The sequence below is a fragment of the Lemur catta genome, chromosome 4 (assembly GCF_020740605.2).
Source record: "Lemur catta isolate mLemCat1 chromosome 4, mLemCat1.pri, whole genome shotgun sequence".
NCBI classification, from domain to species: Eukaryota; Metazoa; Chordata; class Mammalia; order Primates; family Lemuridae; genus Lemur; species Lemur catta.
The window spans coordinates 20,084,960-20,105,253 of NC_059131.1; the positions used below are offsets into that span (position 1 = coordinate 20,084,960).

The 20,294-nt window shown below is 46.5% G+C and overlaps 1 long non-coding RNA gene across 1 annotated transcript; it reads left to right on the forward strand.

The window, feature by feature from the left end:
- Nucleotides 1-31: 31 nt before the first annotated feature.
- Nucleotides 32-20,181, forward strand: LOC123636745. The gene is made up of 3 exons (XR_006734649.1): nucleotides 32-170; nucleotides 1,034-1,141; nucleotides 19,794-20,181. It is a non-coding gene; the product is annotated as an uncharacterized LOC123636745 (long non-coding RNA).
- The last annotated feature ends 113 nt before the right edge of the window (nucleotides 20,182-20,294 follow it).

The window sequence follows — 20,294 nt, forward strand, 5'->3', positions numbered from 1 at the left end:
CAGCCTCCCTCACAGCCCCCTGCCTGGCCCCGCCCCTCCCCCGCCCCCGTGCTTTCCCCCACGCCAGCCTCTCTGCTGGAGTTGGCCCCACACCGGGAGCTGCCCGGAGGCCCTCGGTGCCTTCCTAGGCGACCCAACCAAAGGTCATTCTAGCAGCAGCAGCCCCCAAGGTCAGCCTCCCTCTACCTGCAGTAACCCTCTGTCACTGTCACCAAGGACGCCCTGCCGCCCCGCCCCCCTTCCCCACCTCTGCCTGTGTCTGAGGAAAGGCCAGGAGGACCCGGATTCCTCTCCCTGGGACCCCGGGAGGGGCGGAGAGGAAGAAGAAGCTTTGCCTGAAAACCTGGGCTGGTCCTCCCCGTGGCCACATCCACAGCGAGGACCCTCAAAAGGGTTCCCTGACTGGTCAAGCTGGGGCGCCCGGCTACACCTGCTGGCCAAGGGCAAAGGGCCACGCACAAAAATAATAAGGGCCGGCACTTACCCAGCATTTGTATGTGCATCTTAACTCGGCTCAGTCCTCACAACTCCATAAGCTGGGGACTTTTATTATCCCCATGTTACAGATGACAAAACTGAGACACAAAAAGATGAACTAACTTGGCCTTGTTCACAGAGGCAGTCTGTGGAAAAGCCAGAGTCAGGCCCAGGCTGTCTGGCTGCAGCACCTGACGCTTACTGACCCTTAAGCAGGCCATTGTCTCTTAGCTTAGTGCTCTTCTACTCAGCTTTTCTTTTTAAAAAGTGAGTTTTGTCCTTGTTTTGTTTTTCTGAAAATAAGCAAAAAGCATTACAGGTGCTTGGAAATTTCAGTTTTTAAAAAATCTGATATTCTTATTTTTACTTCTTTGGGTGTTTCCCCCACCAGCTGTTGCTCTGTTGAAAACAAGCTCTCTCATTTTTGCCAGTTTCAAACGCTATGTGTCCTCATTGCCATCTGGAATGGGACAGGCGTTCGTTCATGCTCGAGTGCACTGCCCACACACATGTGTGCGCCACTTGTTCCCTCATGTTTCTCTCCTTTGTGTTGCAGGGTTAATGGCTTATGATTTGCCAACCAGAACCATAAGGAGAGGTATGTGGCTGATGTGGCATCACGCGGACTTCGTTCCCTGGAGACTGGATGTTGTTGGGATAAGAGGTAAGAAATAGTGAGTAGGGGAGTACAAGACTCCACAGACTAAAAGAAATGTCAGAAAAAAATTAATATAGCTAACATTCATTAATACTTACTAAATGCAAGGCTTTGTGCTAAGTATTTTCCAGGAATTATTTCGTTTCAGTGACACAATAACCGTATGACATTAGTATCACCGCCATTTGACAGAAAACTCAAGGTCATGTAAGGTTTAGAGCTGAGATTCTGATGCATTTAACCAGCATGCTAACTACAGATGAAAATGGGGTGCTGGTTTCTGCAAGATTTTTTCCTCCCAAATGGAAATATCTTTGTCATTTTTGCAAATTATAAAAGTAATATGTGCTCACTGTGAAGAATTTAAACAACACCGAAGTATATAAAGTAAAATATAGAAGTCTTTCCCCATAAACCCCCTCTTCACGGACTTTAATACACATAACATTTTAAGCTACCAGTATCACACCACCGTACTCTTCAGTAGCTATGCTGGCACTTGTCAAGGCACATCCGACAGTTATTTCCATAATTCTAGCAGTGGAATTGGTGGGTCAGAAGGTATAAACATTTACATTTGGTCACATGTTTAAATTGACAAGTTATGATCTTATGACTTTGGGCATAACCTAAATGCCCTTCAATAAGGGAATGGTTAAATAAATCATGAAAAAAAGAACATCTCCTTGCTGGAATATTATATAGTCATTAAAAATGATGGTTATGAGGACTCTAATAATGTGGTGGAAATGCTTAGAATATAAAGTCAAATAAAAAAGTGACAGAAGGCCGGGCGCGGTGGCTCACGCCTGTAATCCTAGCCCTCTGGGAGGCCGAGGCGGGTGGATCGCTCGAGGTCAGGAGTTCAAGACCAGCCTGAGCGAGACCCCGTCTCTACTAAAAATAGAAATAAATTATCTGGCCAACTAAAATATATATAGAAAAAATTAGCCGGGCATGGTGGCGCATGCTTGTAATCCCAGCTACTCGGGAGGCTGAGGCAGTAGGATCGCTTAAAGCCCAGGAGTTTGAGGTTGCTGTGAGCTAGGCTGATGCCACGGCACTCACTCTAGCCTGGGCAACAAAGTGAGACTCTGTCTCAAAAAAAAAAAAAAAAAAAAAAAAAAAAAAAAAGTGACAGAAAATTATATATATTGTATGATTAAAATTGTGTGAAAAGAAATTGTAAAGAAATAGTAGCAAAATGATATCAATGGTTATGTTTGTATGTTGAGATTAATGTGGTTTTTCTTTTGCATTCTCTAATGTGGTTTATTTTTGTAGTAAAAATTATATTTATTTAAAGACCGGAAAATAGATGGAAATTATCAAAATATTCTGCTTCCTTTTTCTCTCTGGATTTGAGTTTCTACTTCTGTAAAATGAAGCAGTGAGAGTAGAATTAGATGACTCCTAAGTAATCCCATTTCTGATAGTGCATGTTTTCTTGTACAATCAGGTGGCTCGTTCTGTTATTAATTCAAAGCCAAATTTCAGTCTTCACGCTGAAAATAGATCAGATCAGAACCTCTTCTGTGACCATTAGCTTAGGCTATTTTCACATGTGTCAAAATATCCACATTAATTTGAGGAAGGAAACAGAATGTTGTCTGCATCTGCCTAGATGCAACCATTAGGCTAGGTGTTCCCACTGAGAAGTAGAGGGTCTCAGGCTTGGAAGTGCTGGGACCAAATGTTTGGAGCAGTGACTTCTTCATTTGCCCTAACTTTGATGGGCTGTGTCCTAGCCGGGCTTCCTCATTCCCCCTCTATCAGGCAGAATACTGATGGTTTGTGAGGCTCTTCCATGGCCATACCTTGCTCACTCCTCTGCCGTGACAAGGTGTGGATGGAGAATGTATTCCCTCTGCTAGGTGGAGAGCTCTTTGAAGGGAAGGAGCTTCCTTCAAAGAAGGAAGGACAGGGTTTTTATCCCAGTACCTTGACAGTGAATGAATGAATGAATGAGTGAGTGACTGACTGTGAGAGTGAAGAAAGCCTGTTACATGGGAGACCCAGTAGGATTACACTGAACCTGTGAAATAAGTGAGGCTAGCAGTCAGGCAAAGCATGTTGTGAGGTCGTTGATCTAGAGGAGTGTGTGTGTGTGTGTGTGTGTGTGTGTGTGTGTTTAGGAAAGGGGCAAGGCTGGAAGAATGCCGCTCTGCTGGCACAGCTTTCGTCAGAGCCCTGAAAGGGGCTGAGTAGGCTCTGACTCAGCTCTATGACTCACTCACTATATTGCTGTCTCCATCCTCTGGGCACATCCTCTAAACCATTTCAGCTCAGCCTCAAGTGGAGGAGGTGAGATTGGTCCAGCACCTCCGGATGACTCACCTGGCTGAGCTGAAAGGAAGAGGCCAAAGCTCCACAATCCTGCACCCCCACACCAGCCCCCTTTCTCCTAGGGGTTCTCATGCAGACCCAGACCTCATGAGAAGGATATGGCTGCTCCAGTAATGACACCCCCTGACTCAAGGCATTACCCACCCATCCACACTTCCTTGCTCAGTGCCATAAGTTCCCTGGTCCCTTCACATGGTTGTCTCCTGTGCTGCTTGTGGGCATCTGAGGTCAGTTTATAAAGAGGTTTATAAGACTCTCCCAGACCACTTGTCATTCTTTTCTTCACTTCTCACAAAAGTTTTTCAATTTACAAAATGGTTTTACATCCCTTTTCTCATTTGATTCTCTCTGAGGCCCTAGGAAGCCTGGCAGGGCAGAGAATAGCACCATTCTACAGGGATGGACATGGAAGCTGGGCCCCTCAGTGCAAGCTCTGGCTGAGCAGGGAAGTGTGGATGAGTGGGTAATGCTTGGGCAGGGGATGTCATTACTGGAGCAGCCATAACCTTCTCGTGAGGTCTGGGTCTGCCTGAGAACCCCTGGGAGACAGCGGAAGGGTGTGATGAGGGGGTGCAGGATTGTGGGGCTTTGGACCCTTTGGCCTCTTCACCAGGAAGAGGTGAAGGAAGTAGTAAAGGGATTAGTGAAGGGCATTGAGGGGCCAAGGCATGCCTCAGAAGGGCAGAGCTGGTCAGGGGAACTGCAAGGCATTTGGTCGGTCAGTGGTATAGGGAAAGGAGATGGTGCTGGCCAGTTTGTAGTATGACAAGAAATAGGGCTACATGGGAGCAGAAGATAGATGAGGTGTTTTGACTTTATCCCAGGACCAAGGGGAAGCCATTGAGGGGTCTTAAGCAGTGGAGCACCATAGTCAGATTTGGGTTTGATTGATTGATTGATTGATTGATTGAGTCGGGGTCTCTGTTGCCCAGGCTGTAGTGCAGTGGTGTGGTCACAGCTCACTGCCACCTTGAACGCCTGGACTCAAGCGATCCTCCCTCCTTGGCCTTCTGAGTAGCTGGGACTACAAGTGCATGCCACCATCCCAGGCTAATTTTTAAATTTTATTTTTTAGAGATGGGGATCTCACTATGTTGCCTAGGCTGGTCGCAAACGCCCAGGCTGGTCTTGAATACCCAGGCTGGTCTTGAACTTCTGGCCTCAAGTGATCCTTCCATCTCAGCCTCCCAAAGTGCTAGGATTATAGGTGTAAGCCAACATGCCCGGCTCAGATTTGGGTTTTAGAAACTTGTCCCTGGGTATGGTGTGGGGCAGAGAACTGGAGCAGGGCAAGTGGGGGTTGGGGGTGGAGGGGTCTCCATTGTCCAGATAAGAGCTGTTGGGATCTGCCTGTGGGCAATGGCTGATGGGGCAGGACAGGGGCAGGAATGCTCCTGGGGTGGTATCCATAGGCACATGAAAATAGGGATCTGAGACTGTTTCCCCTGAATAAATTGTACATATTTATTCCACTGTAAAGGGGGCTGGAGTGCTAGTAGGGTGGAAACTTACTAGGTGCTCATGGCGTGGGGGAGAAAGATTTCTCACGTAGTGATTAGTATATACAGAAATAAAAGTTTATTTATTTTTCTGAGAAAGAAAGAGAGGCGAGGGGGGCAGGGGGAGAGAGAGAGAAGCCACAGCACTGAAGAAAAGGTAGAGGGTAGTCCCAGGCAGCTTAGGGGAAGTTACTTTGTGCTTTTAAAGGGTAAAAAGGGCTTTTGTTTTTCTTCGCTGCTTCAACAGACTAATAACAGAAGTGGTGGCGAAGTTGTTGCAGATGCTTTTTGTTTTTTTCTCTGTGAGGCTGACTTTAAGTCCTTGGAATCTGGTGCTGGTGAGAACTGAAGTGGGGCTCCCGCCCCAACTGTCCACTTAGGGCTCTTAAACGAAGCTCTTAGAGATAACGAGTTAGGCCACAGGTGTTTTAATTAAAACAAAGGGCAGCTGTACTGTTTTTTTCTTCAAAGGGGCAATTATGTGCTGTGAGTTTACTTCTCTTACTTTCTGTTAGTTTCTTTTCCTCTGTTAGCACCATGTTTCAAGTGCTAAGTGGGATACGATCCACATATAGATGTGATGGAGCTGGGCAGCAGGTAAAATGACTCTGGGAAGAGGGAGGGTGACGAGGGATGCCAACCCTTAAGAGCTGAGCAGAGGCATGTATAGCCCCTGTAACAAAGCCCCTCACAGGAGGAGGGCATTTGTAATGTCAAAGCATCTGCTTACACATTCCCTTCTCTGATGTGGACAGGGCCCTGTGACTGAGACAGGTGACTCTCACCTCACAGAGGCTCAAGGGTGAAATGATCTGAGCGGATCCCCGGTTCTTCCCTCTGTTGTGTTCACTCTCCTCCTTCCACCCAATGCTGGGCTGCTAGGGTCACCACCCAGGAACTGAGGGTACAGCCTTGGCAGGCAGCCAGCGAGCAGCCTGTTGGGAGAGTTCCTGGAACCTCTGGTGGGGTGTGGCTGAGGGATCTGGGAAGGGAACGGGCCCCCTGAGCCCTTTTAGCCCTGGAGGGTTGTACAAGGATAGGATTTCCAGATAAAATATGGAATGCCCAATTAAATTTGAATTTCAGATAAACAACAAATAATTTTTAGTATAAATGTGTTCCAAATATTCTATGGGACATACTTATATTTCAAAACTATCTGATGCTTGTCTGAAATTCAAATCTAACTGGATGTCTGTTCTGTATTTTTATTTGCTAAATTTGGCAACCCATAGGGAGTGCCTCACTACCCTGCATACCAGGACCCTGGAGATTTTCCTTTGTCTGAGACCACAGTAAGAACCAGCCTCTGCACCCACACCTGCCCTGGGACCTCATGTGGGGCTCAGGACTGCGTGGGAGACAGGCCCTGTCCCTCGTGGCCTTCTAGCTTCCGGCTGAGCCCGGCAGGCATCTAACCCAAGCTCCTGTGGCCTTCCACATGCCAATGGATCCCCACCTGGATGGATGGATAGCTGCTGCCTCTGATCATGTGACTTAACAAAGGAGGGGACCAAGACTCTCCTCCTCTGGCCAGTGGTATGTGCCAGGGTGTCACGTCCAGGCCCTTTAGGCAGCCCAGGAGCCTGAAGGGCTTACACTGAGGGTTCCGGGCTGGAGGGCTATGGAGGAAAAGGGAAACCTGAGCTCTGCCTCCGGTCTAGGGAATGAAGGTAGTGGAGTGTTTGCTGTTTGTTCATTTGTTCAGAGGCCTACTGTTAGGAAGGAGCAGTGCCACAGCTTTCCAGAGTCACTGTACCATTGTCAGGTGAGCAGGGGTGGGTATTTTCAGCTCTTTCCCCACCCTCTTTATGATGAATGAACTGAGGCTGGGAGAGGTTAAGTCTTTGCCCATAGTCACATATCCTAAGCCCCGTGGGAGTCGAGGCTTCATTCCTAGCTCAGAGAAAATTGGTAAAGGATGTTGTAACTCCAAGGAGCCAGGGAGTCTGTGCTCTGGGTGAAGTTCCTCCACATCCCCAGCAGGGGGCAGGCCTGAAGCCTTGCTTTAAGAACCAGGCTGAAAAGTCCACAGCCCTGCCCTGGCCACAGGCAGAAGACAGAAGGCTGGCACCTGTCCCTGGAGGGGCAAAGAGAGCTGCTTCCTCAGGAGGCATCTTATCTCTACCCCGCCCCAGATGTGGAGTGGGCAGTGGAATCTTGATGAGGACCTGCAGGGGGCAGCAGGACAGGGAACTGTGAGTGCTGGGGCCGGGGAGGGAACATGCAGTAGCCAAGAGCAAGGCTCCAAAAGCCCGGGGACCTCCCAGCTCCCTAGGGGAGCCAAGGCTTTTAGTGCTGGGCACCAGAGTGGGTCAGCTAAGGCACAATCTCTGTGAACATTAAGCCAGACTTGGAAAAAGGGAGACACAGAGATGTGTGTGGCAGAAATTGCATATGTAAAGAGTTGTGTATGTTTATTCCACAAATATTTTCTGAGCATCTACTACATGCCAGACACTATTCTAGGTACAGGGATACAGCAGTGAAGAAAACAAATATGCACATGCAGATGTCTCCTGGGCAGCACTCTTGTTTGTGAGTTGACTATTTTGACCCCAGCCAATGTAATGCAAAATTCAGCCCCTTTAACAGTTTCCAGGAAAAAGTCCTTTCCCAACAATCATGGAACAGAGCGTTAATTTTACTGAAGATGCCCTGGGTCATAACCAAAGGGTGCAGTTGCCCTTGCAAGCCTCTGGTCCTGTGAATCCCAGTGTACGTGACACTTCTCTCATGTCTGCTGGAGAAAGGCTGGCTGTGCAGCCCTCTTGGGGGCTCTGTGCCCTCCCTCCACCTCCTGTCCCCAAGCTCCCAGCCTGGCCAGCCTTTCTCCTGCAGTTTTCTCACAGATATCCAGTCTTGGGAGGGAAGGCTTTTGTCGCATTCCTCTCTCACTGTTTGGCCTCTTTCTCCAGGGCCCTTCCTTTCTGGAATGGGGATGTTGTCCCTATCCCATTTCTACTTCTCAGAATTATGCCAGGGTGAAATGAGATCACATCTGAAAGGGTTATACTCAGAACTCTCTAGCACCATGGGTAATATCAACCAGAGATGTCACTTGACAGCCTCTTGCTCTGTTTTACAAATGGGGGAGATGATGTCACTATGGGAGTGAATGTTGAGCTGGTCCCCTTTTATTTTGGATTGACTACAATTTAGCACCCTGTTCTCACTCTTTTGTTAATAAAATGAAACAATAAACACATACTACCATCAAGAGAACACTGACAGCCTGTGTTTATGTGTTTATGTTGTGTCTGTCTCTAAGAAGCTGCAACTGCTATGTAGATTTTTAACAAAATGAGTTTTCACTCAGTGTTGGGGGGTATAATAATTAAAAACAAAAAAGGAGGGTAGATTCTTCCACCGTGTCTTTTCTTTCTTGCTCTCTTCCTCTTCCTTTTCCTTTCTTTTTTCTTTTTCCTTTCTTAAAAGAGAGGCATTGGCCTGTCTGAGGCCATCTCTGACAAGGCCAAGGCAGAGAAACTGGGCTCTAAGCATGTCTGTGTTCACTCTGGAAAGATCCCACCAGGGAGTCAGGCAGATGCTCTTTCCATCCCTGTTCCCAAGGGCTTTGTTCCCTGCTCTGTCCTTCCCTCCTTGAGAAGGACCTCATGGGTGAACCGAACCCCATGAATACTGTTCCTGGGGCAAGGAAAGTATGAATGAGGAGAGTAAGGAAGGCGGAGAGGAGAGGAGAGGAGAAATGGAACAAGGAGAGAGAACGGAGGATCCACATAGACTTTGTGAACTCAGGGCCAAGGATGATAGAAACAATGGTCATTTACGCTTTGATCGTGAGTTCAGTCTTTTGGCTGAAAGTAACAGAAACGCAACTTTATTTAGCTTGGGCCCCAAAGGTGAAGGGGTTGGCTCACATAAGCAGACTGTGGAGATAGCATCGGTAAAAGACCTGGGTTCGGCCAGGTGTGGTGGCTCACGCCTGTAATCCTAGCACCCTGGGAGGCTGAGGCAGAAGGATCACTTGAGCCCAGGAATTTGAGGTTGCTGTGAGCTAGGCTGATGCCTCCACATGGGCAAGATGGCAAGACTCTGTCTCAAAAAAAAAAAAAAAAAAAAAAAGCTGGGTTCAAGGAGTTGGCTGTTGGTTTATCCACCAGCTCTCAAGGCAGTGAGGCTCTGAGAACGCCCATCTTCATAGCCGCATGGGCAGAAAGGAGTGAACTCTTCCTCACCAGCTGGGGGACTCCAGCAAACTGAAACATATCATCACTCAATCATTAGGTTTCAAAATGTTAAACTTCGTTCCTCTGGATTATTGGTGAAGGAATGGGAAAATGGGGACCCTGATGCTATGATACACTACTGGAGGGAATATAAATTGTCCCAACTACTTTGGCAGTGTCTGTTATAATTTTAAATGTGATTGCTATTGATCTGATGATGCCACTTCTCAAAATCCAGACCAACACATGTACATAATGAAACATATACAAGGATGTTATTTGGAGTATTATTTGTAGTGCAAAATTAGGAATAACCTAAATGTTTATCTTTAAACTATAGTACATTTTATACTCTGAAAAGTGAAAACCCCTAAGACTGCAGTCCCCAACCCTCAGGCCGCAGACTGGTACCAGTCTGTGGCCTGTTGGGAACTGGATTGCACAGCAGGAGGTGAGCGATGGGCTAGCGAGCGAAGCTTCATCTGTATTTATAGCCGCTCTCCATCGCTCGTATCACTGCATAAGCTCTGCCTCCTGTCAGATCAGCAGCGACATTAGATTCTCATAGGAGCGAACCCTACTGTAAACCAAGGGATCTGGGATGTACGCTCTTTATGAGAATCTAATGCCTGGTGATCTGAGGTGGAGCTGAGGTGGTGATGCTAGCACTGGGGAGTGGCTGCAAATACAGATTATCATTAGCAGAGAGGTTTGACTGCACAATAAATGTAATGTGCTTGAATCATCCTAAAACCATGCCCCCAACCCCAACCCCCGGTCCATGGAAAAATTGTCTTCCATGAAACCAGTCTCTGGTGCCAAAAATGTTGGGGACCACTGCCCTAAGACACTTTTGTAAATGAAAAAAGTAATTGCAGAATGAAACATATAATATGGTATCATTCAAACATAAACAAAAAACAAAACAAAACCTCAAAATAGTAATAGATATTTCTAAATGTATGCAAACACATAGAAAAAGGTCTGGATTCACATTAAATTACCTTGGTTACCTCTGATGAGGCTAAGATTAGGGATCGAGATTGAAGGAGACTGTCAGTTTTGAATTGTCTTCAATGATAACATACTCATGTGTGTATTTAAAATTAATTTTAAAAATTTAAATGGAAAAAGCTATGGAAGCATTCTTATTGGTTCAACTTGGGTCATATGACTTCCCAGACCAATCATGGTGGCCAATGGGCCCCTATTTTTCTATGACTGACCCAACCTAGGTTACATGCTCACTCCTGTGAACACTGGATCAATACACATACTTGGCAGCTCCTTCATAATGACATGCTCGTGTGGTGAAGGAACAGTCCCCCCAAAGAACGGAGGTGCGGTTCTGGGCAGACAAAACAGTAAGTCTCCTCTACAATGAAAACCTTTGGGCTTCATTGTCTTCATGGTTTTAATTATGTGTCATCCAAGGCTAAAACACTTTGTTCAATGTATTTCTATTACAATATGACATAAGGATTCATTCTGCTCACTGCTATATCCCTAGAACCCAGGAAAGTTCTGGATATATAGTAGGAACTCAGCTTACTAGATATTGGTTAAATGGAGACAGCACTGCTAGAGTCCATGATTATTTTAATAATATTCTGCAAATGGAAAAGGCTGACAAAGGCAACTCCTCTCTCAGTGCTCTCAACAGAGGCAGAGGAGAGAAAGGAAGAGGATGTCAAATGGCCAGCTTGGGACTCCTCCCAAGGCCAGTGCTCAAGTCAGGTCAGGGAATGGCCATGACACATGGCCTGGGACAGCTTGATGATGACCTGGACATGGCATGGGGTTGGGCAGGAGGAGTGTCTTTGGCCCACTTGCTCATGATTTATGATTCCTTTTGCAGTGTTGTAGCTGCGCAGATCAGCTATGGGAGATGGGGCCACAATGGAAGAAAGGGGAGTAAAAAGGGTGGGTTACCTAGGGTGGGCAACCCTTGGGTGAGTCACCTAACTCATCTGAATCCTTTCCTCATCTGCAAAGTGAGGATGATATTATTTAAAAAAATCTATCCCTTACCCAGTAGTGACCATGTCTCTCTACTATCCATTATTTCATGGACACAGAAGTATCAGTCAAATCCCTGAGAGGGCTAATTTTTCTGAGGGAGCCCACCATAGAGAAAGCAGAGCAGCATCCCAGGGCCTGAGCATTGAGGGGTTCCCACGGCAGGGAAGGAAGATTTGTAAAGGGCATAGTGAAGGAAGAAGAGGGAAAATAGAATGCTCTTAGTCAGAGCCAACATTAAATTATGTTTGTGTATAGATATTTCTGTTTTATATTTTGGGGTTGTGACTGTACTATAGATATACAATTTTGTGTGTGTGTGTGTGTGTGTGTGTGTGTGTGTGTGTGTGTATTTTTGCCTAATCACCAAATCACAAGCATTTTCCCAGGTCATAAAAAACTTATGAAGGCATTTTAAGGACAAGAGAGAACAGGGTAGAAACTCACGGGTATTGTCAGCAAAGGAGAAGTGTGGATGAGGAGGGGGAGCTCAAACATACTAGAGGGTGGCAGAGTGCAGCCAGGAGTCCAAGGGGGCCAGTGCTGGAAGGGAGGCTGCAGAGGGGCAGTCAGGGCTGGAGGCTTCCTGCACCGGGAGGCAGACTAGCTCCCTGCTTTTCCTCCCACTCCTGAGCTAGCTCCAGTGACCCCGAGAGTCCAGGCCACATTCTTCAGGTTTGATAGATTTTCTGGTTGGAGAACTTTGAGAATTTTAATTGCAGCAACCAAACTGATTTAGTTGCTGAATCTTGGTCTGGGTTTAGCTTGGCTGAGTCTTCCATAAGGAACCAAGGGGAGCCAGAGGTGTGCATGCCTGGTCCAAACTAGAAACCGAAGCCAGACAGTCCCATGCAGATCCCAACATGTCGTCTCAGCCCTTCCTTTACTCCCAACTGCCTTGACCCCTCACTAGCCCTGTTATCACCAGCCCACTTCACTTCCACAGCCGACACCCTGCACCAACATCCATCTCTACCTCTTGTGTCAGTACTCAGCATTTGATGAGTGTCAATCATTTATTTAACAAATATTTATTGAGTATCTCTTGTGTGTGAGATACTATGCCATGCTGATGCTAAAGATATCTCCTTGTCCTTGAGAAGCTTCCACCTGCCCAGCACCCAGATCAAGGGACCACAGAGATCACCTAAACTTTTGTCTGGGTAATAGATCCCTCTGTGACCTGGTAACAGCTTTGCATACCTTGCCAGAAAAATACATACATGCACAGAACTTTGCATACAAATGAGGGGCAGCATAAATCCTCTGAGGTCCATTTATTTTATTTTTATTTTTATCATTATTTTTTGAGACAGAGTCTTGCTCTGTTGCCTGCATTAGAGTACTGTGGCCCCATCATAGTTCGCTGCAACCTTCAACTTCTGGGATCAGGTGATCCTCCTGCCTCAGCCTCCCGAGTAGCTGGGACTACAGGCAGGTGCCATCACACCTAACTAATTTTTTCTATTTTTAGTAGAGACTGGGTCTCGTTCTTGCTCAGGTCTTGAACTCCTGAGCTCAAGCAATCCTCCTGTCTCAGCCTCCCAGGGTGCTAGGATTACAGGCGTGAGCCAACATACCCAGCCTGAAGTCCATTTATGATGTAATGGTGTCTGTACCCCAAGTTGTAAACGCTTGATTTAATTTAACTCTCATTTTACAGATCAGGAAACTCAGACCCAGACAGGGAAATGACTTGTCCAAGGTCACGCTATGAATTAGGGGCTTCGCTAGTCCTAGAAGCCAGGACTCCTGGCTCTCCAGATGCTGCTCCACCAGGCATCCCCCTTCCCTTGTCGCCTGGGAGAGCCTGGCTGGGGGACTGTGTGCCCTGGACCAGTTCCCTTTTCAGCTGTCAAACCTGGGGCTGCCAAGCCTATAGCCTCTCTTCTCTACCACCCCTCTGGCTCCTCAGGGACGGGAGCTGGTGGTGAGGAGCTCCCTGAACAGTTGCTCTGACCCTGACCACCCCAGCTGGATCCCCCAGACATCACGGAAAATGTTCTGGAGGAAACAGGATGTGTTTCCTTGCAAAATCATTTGTTTCATAAGAAAATTTGCATACTGGTGAGGACACAAATGTCATTCCCTGCCCATTTCCTCCCTAGAGAAAAGGGTTCCCATCACAGCTTTCTCCTCAAGAGAGAAGGCAGCTGAGTGGGCTCAGCCCCCGCCTTAGGGGATGCCTTCCTGACAGTGAGGAGTGGGGACCAGACGCTAGTGGAGTGGTCAGAAGGAGGCTCCTTTCCTGACCTCTCCCGACTCTCAAGGTTTGGCTGGAAGGGGCTTCTAGCTCCAGCTCTGGCAAACAGTCCCCTCCTGTGAACTCCAGGGCCTTGGACATCCCACCTGGCCCTTTATTACACTTTCACAGGGTTAAATTACTGAAGATTCAGCTGCTAGAAGAGAGGGTTGAGGTGATGGTAGGAGAAACATAACAAATACTTAGTGCTTCCTATGTGCCAGACACTGCTCTAAGGCATGTTATGTGTGCTGTAAATTCATTTAATCTTCATAAATCCAGACAGATTGGTTCTATTATTTTTCCATTGTTCGTATGAGAATCAAGGTTCAGAGAGGTTAAGTAACTTCCCCAAGGTCACACAGCTGGTAAGTAACACAGGCAGGGTTTGAACTTAGCCAATCTGGCTCCAGGGTCTGGGACTCTAAATATTATGTTATAAGAGGAAGACTTAGAAGGTTGGAGGTCTGTTCTGATCCTTGAAGGCTGTGCTATACTCTGGAAACACTGGGGTGGCATTTAAGGCCCTTTATGATCTGGTCCCAGCCACACTGCTCTTCCACCCCACCTCCTACCATGATCCACCTACTGAAACAGTCCACAAACATGCCCCAGTTGGTCTGCACGTACTTTCTTCTGACCAGACAGCACTTGCCCATTTCTCTATCTAAAATGTGTCTTTATTCACTGACAACTTCTGAAAACCTCTTTCAACATCTCTAGGCTGAGTTGGGCCTCTGTCTTTTTTTTCAATGTGGATTTCATCAAATTGTCCCCTCTGATTATTGGCTAATACATCTCTCCCACTTCTAGAGTTCACTTGTTCCCAAGGGCTGAGTGTCTGTCTTACACATGTCAGAATCCTGACCACTAAGCCCAGCATCTGATAAGTAGTAAATACTCAGTAGACGTCTGTTATGTACAGTGAACAAAGCATGTTACAAAAGAATATGTATAGTATGCTAAATATTGTATTATGTATACTGTATTCCATATCCTGTAAATAGATCACAGCCCAGAAGGATATATCCCAAAATGTTAACAACATTGGGGGGGCAGGTGATTTTTATTTCCTTGTTTGTATATCTGCGTTTTCTAAAATTTCCATAATGAACATGTATTACTTTTGTAATAAGAAAGGAAACAACAAATTATTTTATTTTATCTTTGTATTTTGTTGAATTGTATCTAGGAAAAATTATTTTAAAATTGTTTTTGAATGAATAATAATAGCTAACATTTACTAGCACTTACCACATAAAAAATTAAGAGCTTGATGTGTCTCTAATCCTCATGAAACTTCTCTTTGTTAAATACTATTGGCATCTATACCATTTTACAGATGAGGAAACTGAGGCCCAGAGAGATTAAGTAATTCACTCAAGGTGACACTCTTAGTAAACAGTGGAGTTGAGCGTGGAGCCCAGCTTGTCAGATTCCAGAGCCTGTACTGCAACCTCTCCGTAACCAGCCTCTAGAAGGAAGATGGGCAGATGGGCAAATTTCTCTCTTTTTCAGAAATCAACTTTTTAATTTTGAAGTGATTTCAAACTCAGAACAAACACAAGCATAGTACAACAAATTTCTGAATATCCTTCCCCCAGGTTCAACAGTAACTCAGATTTTGCCACATTTCCTTTGTCACTCATTTTCCCTTTTGCTCTCTCTACATATATGCAGGTTATTTTTATTGTTTTTATAACAGTTTTATTGAGGTATAGTCACATACTATACAATTCTCCCATTTAAAGTGTACAATTCAGTGGTTTTTAGTATATTCACAGATATGTGCAACCATGACCACAGTGAATTTTAGAACATTCCCATCACCTCTCAAAGGGACCCAGTACTTTTTAGCTATCACTTCCCTATACCCTATTCACCTGAGCCCTAAGCAACCACTAATCTACTCTCTGTAGATTATACATTAATAGATTTGTCTATTCTGGACATTGGACATTGCATATAATCTGTAGTCTTTCGTGGCTCACTTTTTTCACTTAGCATAATGTTTTCAAGATTCATCCATATTGCAGCATGTATTGGTACTTCATTCCTTTTTATGTTTTAGTAACAGTCCAGTATATGGATATCACATTTTAGTTATCCATTCATCAGTTGATGGACAGCCGGGTTGTTTCCATATTTTGGCTCTTATGAATAATACTGCTGTAAACATTCACGTACAGGTTTTTGTGTGGACATATGTTTCATTTCTCTTGGGCATACACCTAGGAGTAGAATTGCTGGTTCATGCAATAACTGTATGCTTAACCATTTGAGGAATAATAATGTACAAATTATTAATATTTCAGAACCATTTTGAGAGTAAATTGCAGACATGTCCCTTTATCCCTAAATACTTCAGAGAAACCAAACCAAGGTAATTCTTTTTCGTTTTGACGATCAAATTCAGGAAATTTAACATTGATGCAATATTACTATTATCTAGTTCATATTCAAATTTTGCCAATTATGTCCTTAACAGCAATTTTACCCCCGACCCAAGATGCAATCTGGGATCAGGCACTGCATTTAGTTGTCATGTCTCTTCAGTCCCCTCCAGTCCCATACTGTTCGTTAGCCTTTCTTCATCTTTCTGTAGCTTTGTGAAACGTCCCTCAGTTCAGGTTTATCCGATGTTTGGATGAATGAGTTTCCAGGCTTGTCCACTTGGTGGGCACTGAAGTCAAGTCGTGCAGCTGCCCATGCAGAGGAAGAGACGTGGCTGGGCATGAGCCTGGACCCCTTCCGATGCCAGGAGGGGCTGGACCCAGGGAGGGAGGGGGCAGGGCCGTGGAAAATTCCTCCCCCTGGGAGATTTCCTGGGAAGTGCCAGGAGAAAGAAAGAAGTTGTGTGTGGGTTTCTTCCACGCCCCTTCCCAGGATCAGCTAAGTGGCCTGCCAAGCGCAAGCGTGTCCCGGGGCTGGGCGCAGTAGGCAAGCGTTTCCCGTCTTTTCAGTGGGGACTCGCGGGACGCAGCGGCCTGGGAAAGGACGAGAGTCGTCGGGATGTCCGGGAAGGGCGGGCGGGGAGGTCGGCAGGCCCGGTGCTGGGAAGGCGCTGCCCATTCTGGGAAGGGCTTTGCTGCAAGAGCCCACCCCCGCCCCCACGCCCTGCACCCCTGCTTCCGGCAGCCCCAGCCTGGCTCTCGGGAAGCCGCGGGGGCGGGGCGAGGGGGGGTGGTCGCCCTGATTCTAATCAGAGGCACGAGATGGAGATGGGGAGCCGGAAGGTGGCTGGCTTCGCTGGCCAGTTGGCTGGGCCGGGACTCCTAAAGCCCCCCGCCCCAACCTCTCCCAGGGAACTTCTGGGCGCTCCCTTAACGCTATTAAGAGGAGCCCGCGGGAATCTCACATCCTGCCCAACAGCTGCTGTTTGCTCTTTGGTTCATTCATTTATTCATTCATTCATTTTTTAGGGGCAGGTCTCTGCTCCTCACCTTTCCCTCTCCTTCTTGGGGAAGAGGCTCAGTAGGACTTCCAGGTGGCACTCTTGTACCTAACTTGCTTCTGTTGAGAGCATCTGTCCCCAGAGTAGCAGTAGGACCTGCCCTCCCTCAGCCCCAGGGCCTGGGATTCTGGCAGCCCCAGGGCTGAGGTGGCTCCTGGCCACTTTCCAATGAGGGTGACAGATACTACCAGGGGAAGGGGAGGGCCTGAAGAGCCAGCCAGGAAGATGTAGAATGGGGAGAGGAGCACGGAAACTAATACTGCACAAGCGGTGTGCCAAGAGACCTGCAGCAATGTCACAGTCATCGAGTTTGCACCCTGACGATCTGCAGACATGCTTTGTTCTGTCCCCACAGGTTTTTGAATTGAACATTGGAAAAGTTCACATAAGAATCCAGATATCCGATTTTTCTTAAAAAATAAAAAGATCCAGCAACACTGAACTTGAGTTCCTCCTGGCAGCCATGGCTGGGTCAGGAGCCTCCCTGGACCTAGCAATGGCTGTAGTTCCACATGCCCCTCCTTGTTGTTTAAACTCTCTGCACTAGCTCCATTACCTGCCTCTTTTCCTAGGGCACCCGTGAGCTCATTCGATCCTTACCACCACCCTGTGAGGCTGGGAACCCCTTTTTATACAGGAAGAAAGCAAGGGGAGAGGTCCTCCACCTACCTCGAGGTCATAGCCAAGAGAGGAAGGGCTGGGATTCTTTCCCAGATGATCTGCCTCTGTGGTCCACACTCTTTGCATGGCTCTCTCCTCTGCTGTTTCTTGTCTGAGATCTGTTCCTAACAGCAGTTGGGTGGACTGCAAAAGTAGACAGCAAATGAAAAGCCATTGGCCATCAAAGTCTGGGGCCTTCTAGGCCACTGCAGAGTCCTGAGCTGGGCTAACAGCTCTTGGCTGAGGCTCTGGAGTGGCATTTTACCATAGCCTGGAGCAGGAAGAGTTGGTCAATGGCCTCACAACAAACTCAGGCAGGCAAGAGGACCCAGCACCTCTGCATGGGAGCACTGACCTCCAGTCAGTTGGGAGGTGTTCTGCCTACCCTGCTACCTCTGCCAGTGTCGTGCTCTATATGGCCTTCCTGCTCCACATGGTGGAAACTGCTGGAGAACAACGCCAACACCTTCTTAGTCTGTAAATCACGGTAAAGTACAGTTAGGCTTCCTTGAGCAAAGCTGACTTTCTGGTCAGTTGTGCATTCTCTTCCTGGGAAGGCTTACTAACCCTTTTCCTGGATGGCCTCATCCAATACTCCTTAGCAATTTCTAGAAATGAATTGAAGGACAGCACGGTAGGGGGTTGGAGGAAGCTGGGGTAACTGCTTTCTAATAGCTCAGCACTCTACAATTTAAAAAACCTTTCCCATTCATGTGTATTATTTGGTTCTCACAACTTTATAAGCTGGACAGAGGAGCAATTTGCAAACTTACCTTGAACAAATTCACTTCATCTTTGCTTTTATTTTCTCATTGATTAAAAAAAAGAGGAGTGCTGTTCACATTGAATACCATGAGACAGATTCCCTTGGAATTATGCATTGGGTGGAACTCCTCATACGCATGTTGTGAGGATTGAATGACATAATTTATGTACTAGCACAAGGTCTATGAGATAATAGGTGATTAACAAATGTTTATCAAGTGAGTGAACTACTCAACCACGATGGATTCTGGGGAAAGCGTATAGGAAGAAGGAAGTAGTACTGGCTCCCTGTGGCTGGTGGTGTCTTTCCTCCCGATTTGTCTGTGTCTCTTGCCAAGTTGCCCTTTGTCCTTAGGCCTCTGGGCTCCCAGCCGGCTGAAGGCACAGAGTTATCAGTGGGGCCTGGAGTGCTGGGCCTGGGCTGTGTAATGACCAGCCTTCCGCTCGCTTGAAGTTTCCGTTGGGGGGCTGGAAGCCACAGCATCCAGATGGCTAATTGCTTTGTGCCTGTTTCTGCAAATCACAGTGATTCACTGTCCCTGCTGAAAACACGCTCTCTTTTCAAAGATTTAATGGTTTCCAAAATTAATTTAGCCTCATCTGTTATCCCCCTTCTGCACTGTCCTCTCTCTCCAGCACCCTCTTTCCTCCCCCCACCCCGTGGAGCTTTCTGCTCCACAAAGCTGCCTTTCACTCCACAGGGCACCGTGGGGAGGGGTGGGGAGCACAGACCCCTTTCCAGGGTCACCTGAGCACAAGCTGAGTGTGGAGCATCAGGTGGAAGCCCAGGAGGGAAGGGCTGGAGCCAGTGGCACAGTTATCCCCCACCATCCCACCTGCTCTGGCCACCCTGCCCGGGACAGCTGACCCCCCCAGGTGAAGAACTCCAAGCAGCTCCCCATTCATACTGTTTTGCTTAGATAACTCCCAAAGACCATCTGTTTTTTACATGTGAGGGACATGGTCATTTTGTTTGCTTTTGACAGCTCATTATGGGTCCATGAGACCTCGAGGCCAGAGTCCTGGCTCAAAGGCCGGAAGTTTAGGGAGTCTATCTCCATCTGATACTAACTAGTTTCTTGACCATCTTTGGGCTTCTGTTCTTTCCCAGTAACATAAATAATTCCTACCTCTGCCACCTGTTCATTTATTTAATAAACATTTATTGAGCCTCTCTGTGTGCCAGGCATGTGCTAGGTACTGGGGGTCCAGTGGTAAAAAAAAGAAAAACACCACAATCCTGGCCTTTCAGGAACTCAGTCTAGAGGGAGAAAGAAAAGGCCCAAGGGCAGCAGGCCTCTCTCTGTAACCATAGGATTTTGCTTCATCTATTTCAAGGCTGTGTTAACTATATTGTTAACTACATTGAAATTCCCAGTTATTGTATCTTCTTAGTGAATTGTTGCTCTTATCTGTATCAAATATCCTACTTTGACCCCTATAATGGTTTTTACTTTAAATTCTATTGTATTTTGCCCATCAGCAAGGGACCGATTGACTCAGTTATGGTATGTGCTCACACCGGAGTACTATGCAGTTGTGAAAAAGAATGAAGGCCATCTCTATGTGCTGCTGTGGAGAGATTTCCAGCATATATCGTTAAGATGAACAAGCAGGATGGAGAAACTATGTATTGTATGCTCCTGTTTACCTGAGAAAAGAGAAATATTCATCTCTGTATGTGTGTATATTTGCTTATGTAACAAAAAGCAGAAGAACAAATCATAACATCAAAAGTAAATAAATTAATAAAATGTGGGAATGGTGGAAATGGGGAGATGTTGATCAAAGGATGCAAACTTTTAGTTATAAGATGAATAAGTTTTGGAGATCTGATATTCAGAGGGCTGATTATAGCTAATAATACTGTATTATATACTGGAAATTTGCTAAGAGAGTAGACCTTTTAAGTATTCTCACCACACATACCCAAAATTATAACTATGTGAGGTGAAAGATGTGTTAATTTATTTGATTGTGGTAA